This window comes from Haemaphysalis longicornis, unplaced genomic scaffold, assembly GCF_048455015.1.
Source record: "Haemaphysalis longicornis isolate Haplotype H1 unplaced genomic scaffold, Haemaphysalis longicornis Haplotype H1 scaffold_14, whole genome shotgun sequence".
Taxonomy (NCBI): Eukaryota; Metazoa; Arthropoda; class Arachnida; order Ixodida; family Ixodidae; genus Haemaphysalis; species Haemaphysalis longicornis.
Window position 1 is genome coordinate 2,591,914 of NW_027526245.1, and position 6,124 is coordinate 2,598,037.

The following is a 6,124-nucleotide window of genomic DNA, read 5'->3' on the forward strand; positions in this document are numbered from 1 at the left end:
TCAAGTAGGTACCTAGGTTTACTCATTCAAGAAAACGGCAAGGCCGGGGCGGTGATCGCCAAACTCAAAACTACATCGTATCAGACCATCCATATGAATGGGCGAGTAACCAATCGTCAAAGGGGACTCAAGGAGGAAGGCGTACTTCGGCTGGTTCAAGCCTTTGTAATATCCCGAACAGTATACTCCGCCCCATAACTCCAACTCCTCAAAAAAGGTATCGACCATCTAGATGCAATAATAAGAAAAGCTACCAAACTGGCCCTGGGCATCCCCGTCCACTCCTCCACTGAAAACCTCCTGGGCATGGCCAAGCACAACACCGTCCGCGAACTAACAGAGGCCCATCTCTCCAACAAAACAAATCCGACTCGGCCAGACCCCAGCGGGACGAGCCGTACTAGCCAAACTCGCATGCAGGTAGCCTACAACCAAGACAAAGGACGCATACCCACTATCTGGACCACCATCACAGAAAGTAAACCAATCCCCCAAAACATGAAGTCCGATCGCAACAAAGGACGCCGAAAGGCCAGAGTGAAAACCCTGGCCAAACTCCTGGAGAAAAACGACGGAATCCTCTACACAGAGCCTCACTTCCCATCGGCTCTACATCGTCAACGATAGCCGTCACGACAATTGACAAGCCCATCTGCTGCGCTTCCCTCGTCACGCCCTTCCCCGAAGAGGCCGATGAAGTGGCCATAGCGGTAGCCCTTACTCAACCCGGCTACAAGACCATCATCACGGACTCCAGACAGCATACAGGAACTACAGAAAAGGGTGGGTGTCTATCACAGCGACCCTCATTCTCCGAAAGACTGACCCTCCACATACGAAAACTGAGCTTATATCTGTCCATGCGCACTCCGGCACCTACGTCACGGCACAACGGCGCCTACGTCACGGGGTAGAGGCCCTCTTCATAGGAGGCCAGACTGAGAGGGAAGGGGAAGGGGTCAGAGGGGCTGAAGTCGGTGTTGACTGCAGTGATCTTAAGCGGCCGCGCAGCGCATTCCTGACGCGGGTTGCCGCGGCCGGCGGGGCGACCTTTTGGGGGAAGCTTCAAAGAGCATTTTTCGCGCAGTAACTTGTGTCAGGAACTACTTTTTAAATTAAAAAAAAACAACGTGTTATGGTTGAGTTGTGTAACGTGTTGACTTATGTAAAGAAACTGCCACAAAGTTTACAAGTGGTGCACAACCTCACTCCTGCAAGGAATTTTTTTAACTATTTACCGGGCTACTTCTATACGCGGAGACGTCATCCGGTGCTGGTCCGTTCGTGCAAGAGTTGCCAGTTCGTCCGGCGCCGGGCTGTGGTTGCTGCTACGATAGTTTTACGTTCCGGTCCACACAGTTCGTTCCCTCGTTGCTTTGGCCACTGTTTAGTTACGAAGTCAGCATGCTGAGCGTGGATATGTGCATCAGCGCGTGTGCGACACTGTGACTTTGTTGCGCATTTGTGCATAGAGCCTTTCTTCCTCGACTATGTGTGTGTGTGTGTGAACACGTGAGTGCGTCATGCCGAACAAGTGTTGTGTACCTCGTTGTCGCGGGAACTACAAGAACGGTTCCAAAGTACGGATATTCCGATTCCCGAAGGATGAAGAGTTGCGTCAAAAATGGATTCGCGCTATACTGCGGGAAAACTTCCTACCAACAGAGAACACGAGGGTGAGTAGTTCATCAGTTTTTTTTTGCATATTCCATTGAGGCCAAGAAGCACTGCAGTTATTAGAGAGGCATTAACAATTTTTGAACAGTTATTTGCTAGGCACAAGCTCAGCAGTACTGCTAACGATTAAAATTTAAAGCAGAGTTGTAAAGGACTAACCACAAAACGAGCTGAGTTACTTACGCAAAGACTATGTTTTTCCTCAGGTCTGTGAGCTTCACTTCCAACCGGAAGACATCACAACCGAAACATCGTATACAGACGACTCGACTGGGCAAACAGTCACTGCCCCCTTGCCGCATGCGCGCCTACTCCCAGGGGCAATTCCAACACGCTTACCCGACTGCCCCAAGTATCTGACCTCACAGCACAGCGCGCGAGAAGCTCCCGAGGCAAAACGATTGCGCCTGGAGTCAAGCGCACAACAAAAAGCTCTTCAGCAATCGGCCGAGACTTTCCAACATGAAGTTGAAGAGGACAGAATTCAGTCGCTTAAAGACCTAGCGGACTACGTGAGATGCAATTCGTCGGCTTTCTGACACGCAATAGAAGCGAACGAACGCCTCATCCTGCTGCACATTGTTGACGAGGATGCCCCGAGCATTAAATATTCCTTCACGATCAAGCCGGATTTGAGCATAGTCTTTCATTATTTGAAGGCTCCCACTCAGAAGCTCGGACGTAACAACTGGATTCCCGATGTAGCGTCAGGGAAGAGAGAAGTTATGGAGGTTCTTGAGGCTATTGAGAAATGGGACCGCGGCCTGATTTCGACAGCTACCACCTCAAAGAGAGATACTGTAGAAATTGTGCGTGCGCTGCATGCCAAGCTGTGTGAAAACGAAGAGGACATTGTCCACACAGTCGAGTTTTTGATCGAGCAGCTCAACCTTTTGTCCGAGAAAAAGGTGCGAAGACGCTACTCGCCCGACGTCATGGTGTTCGCCTGCCCACATTTTACCATTTCGCCTCCCGCTTACCGGTACATCCGCAGCTCCGGACACATCATTCTTCCGCATCCTGTAACCATCCGATCAGTATGCTCGTCATACAAAATGAACCCTCAGCGTGAGCACCAGCGGTCTACCTTTCTGATATACATGGCGAAGAGGATATCGGACCTGGACGATCGCCAACGCGTTGCTACGCTAATGCTGGACGAAATCCAAATGAAGCCTTTTTTTTTAGTACAAAGGCGGAAACATCACTGGCATCCCTCACAACTCACCAGAGGCGGCACACAGCGCTCTTGTTTTTATGGTTCAGAGCCTCACGTCAAAATTCAAAGAGGTAGCCCATATAGTGCCTGTCTGCTCTGCAGACGGGACGTTTCTGCACGAGGTGCTGAAAGAAGTCATTTTTGGTTTGGAGAAGATTGGCTACAATGTTGTATGCGTTGTAACATACAACAAAGAAATCAACAGGAAAGCTATGGAGCATTTTGATCTGTTTTCTCCAACTTGCTCGTCTTCGGAGACTCGCTTTGTCTAAGAGCATCCGTGTGATCCTACAAGGCCATTGTTTTTTGTGATAGACCCAGTTCATATTTTTAGGTGCATCCGAAACAACTGGCTGAAGCAAAGTAATGACCAGCGGTGCTTTTGTTTCCCGAGATGGATTAAGAACACACAACCGAGCGGCGCATGTTGACGGCATCATTTCAAACCATCAGAAATGTGTACAACGCTGAGGTTGGTCAGCTACTCAGGCATGCTCACACGCTGACTCGGAAAGGGCTCTTTCCGACGGGCATTGAAAACAAAATGTAAAACTTGCGCTGCAGATATTCCACTACTCACTCCCTCCCGCCCTGCGAGCCCTTCAATCGAAGTACAACCTTCAGTTTGTTGAGGGAACCGCGGCTTTCATTGATATTGTGCTGACGTGGTGGAGGATTGTGAATGTCGAGACACCATGCAAGGAGAAAAGGCTGGGGTATGCGCTCCAAAGCCCGGTGTCTTCTCTAGATGACCCGCAAGTGGACTTCCTATAGAACCTTTTGGACTGGCTGTTCGACTGGAAGAATCGAACTGCACAGTACAATAGCGGCGCGTTGACCAAGGAAACTCTCGCTGCTCTCCACCAAACAACTCATGGACTCGTGGAAATTGCTAGGTACTGCCTCACCGAGCTCGACATGCTCTACGTCCTGTTTGGCCAGATCCAAACCGACAGTCTGGAAGACCGCTTTGGGAAATACAGGCAACTCGCAGCCTCGCAGTACCACGTGTCCATACGACAAATCTACGCGGGCGAAAACAAGATGCGTTTGCAAAGCACGCTGCCGACTGTCAGTAAACCTTCCCAGCGCGAGAGTCACAGGGACGAACAATCGGAAGACCTTGACCGAGATGAGGGTGCAGCACGTGCTAACTACAATGTGGTTGTCACGCAAGACACCTTGTCTAAGATGACTGACATCATTCCGGTATTGGTGTACGTGGCAGGATACTCCGTTTACTCCACCTTGAGAAAGCTGAAATGCGAGAAGTGCAGGGACATCTTAGCCATTGACAAGGTAGTCACTGTCTCCGTGGAGGATCCCAACTATGACCTTGTGAAGGAGCTTGACCGAGGAGGACTCGTACATTCCTCAATATTTGCTGTCAACGCCGTTGCACACAGCTACGCAGTCGTTGCGGAATTGTCAAGACGAGACGTCTTCTTGACCATTCCCAATCAGCATGAAATGGCGACAGATCTCACTGTGGATCTACTCACTGTGGATATACTTCGATGGATGTGATGCTGTACACACGAAGGAGATTGTCCTTAAGTACATTTTGTGGTGCAGTTCGAACATTTTGTTGAAAAACTTCTGCTCTAGAATGAATGATGACATTCGTGACGCCAGTGAAAAATTGAAGAAAAAGAAGCTTCAAACACTGAGTAAAAAGTATAATGGGTGTGGTTTTCTCCCCCGGAATAAATCGTACTTGATAATAAAGATGTTGAAATCCTTCGTATGATTCTCTCGATTGCCGTGGCGGTAAAGCTAGAACACCAAAACTTTCACAATCCGGATGCAGTACTTTTTTACTCCGTGGAGCAATGCTAGGATGCTCAGTGAGATTTTTTCCCCAAATCATTCATTCGGTATAATGTAACCGCAGCAACTGCGATCGCGGGACCGTTGGTTCTGCTAAAACGTGCACGAAACACTGGCTTTCCGGCGCATTCGCCGGCATAAGTGGGCCCCCACCCTCTGGCGTCACCGCGGCAGCCCTACGGCCTTGAAATCTAGTCGGTGTTGACACCGCCCCCGCTTTTCTCCCCCCGACTAACAACGCCTCAATTGAACGCTGGGAGACTTTGCTGCTCAGCCCTGCCCTGGAGGAGCCGATCCCACTTATCGCCAGGGGCCTGGAGGCCCGTACAGCATATGGAGCCCGTGAAGAGGGCCCCACTCCCTCTGGCGCCTAACGGCGACAGCATTGTTATCTCACTAAAGTCTTCTCTCTCTCTCTCTCTCTCTCTCTCTCTCTCTCTCTCTCTCTCTCTCTCTCTCTCTCTCTCTCTCTCTCTCTCTCTCGTAACAAATTTGACACTTTCAATTTTTCCTCTATTTTAGCGGTTCTGTATGCAACAAGTCTTGGACGAGCAACGCAGTACGTTGTTCGGGAGTGCGTTCCCATGCTAGATGCTGTAAAACCAGCTCCTCCGTCGGACCTCGCTTACAAGGTGAGACGCAATCATAAGTTGTGGTTTTCTCATGTGGGGCGCGCCATCTGCTTCGCATAAAACTGCGCTCTCGCTTGTAAGAAGCATCAAAGAATGCTGCTTGTTTACGAGTGAATAAGGAGGCAGGTCGCAAAACGGAAGTAGTTTTTTTTTTTCACAGTAACAAAATTTGCTCCAAGAGCGAGTACCACGCTGACATGCGACTGTATATAGTATCGTACTATACAGGGTGATCAAAAGTAGGTCGAGAAGTTTTTTAAACTAAGGCGCATAGATTTTCGTGAATGCCACCTCTAAAGAGAGATTATCCGCCCAGGGGTACACAGAATTAGTTGGTTATAATTGAGGTCAGTGGCTTAATTTACTAAAAATGGTTAATAACTTTTCAGGGGATGCAGTAAGCAGGCATGTTTGTATTGAAACGTTTGACGCCATCGTGTTTCTAGACAGTTTCATTTCACAGAATTCTTCTAGCAGACCTCCACTCCGCCATATAGAAATACAAAATTTAATTGCTGTTCGCATAATTACGTATGCTAGACAGTAAAGACCGGGGCTCAAAGCTTCTCCCTTTTTTTGTGTTTAGAGTGCTGTTCCGAGTATTTCAGATTGCGTTAACGTCAGCCACACTGAAAGAGGGCCAGTTTTCACATAAGGCTATGGCTCCAACCCGTTGTCAAACTAGACACCGTACACAGAAGTCACGCCAGTCAATAGAGGAGCTTTGCGCTGGTCGTCATGGTCTTGCATGCGTAATAATTCGAAC

At 49.1% G+C, this 6,124-nt stretch overlaps 1 pseudogene; it reads left to right on the forward strand.

The window, feature by feature from the left end:
* Positions 1-2,934: 2,934 nt before the first annotated feature.
* LOC144165346 (uncharacterized) lies at positions 2,935-5,100 on the forward strand (annotated as a pseudogene).
* The last annotated feature ends 1,024 nt before the right edge of the window (positions 5,101-6,124 follow it).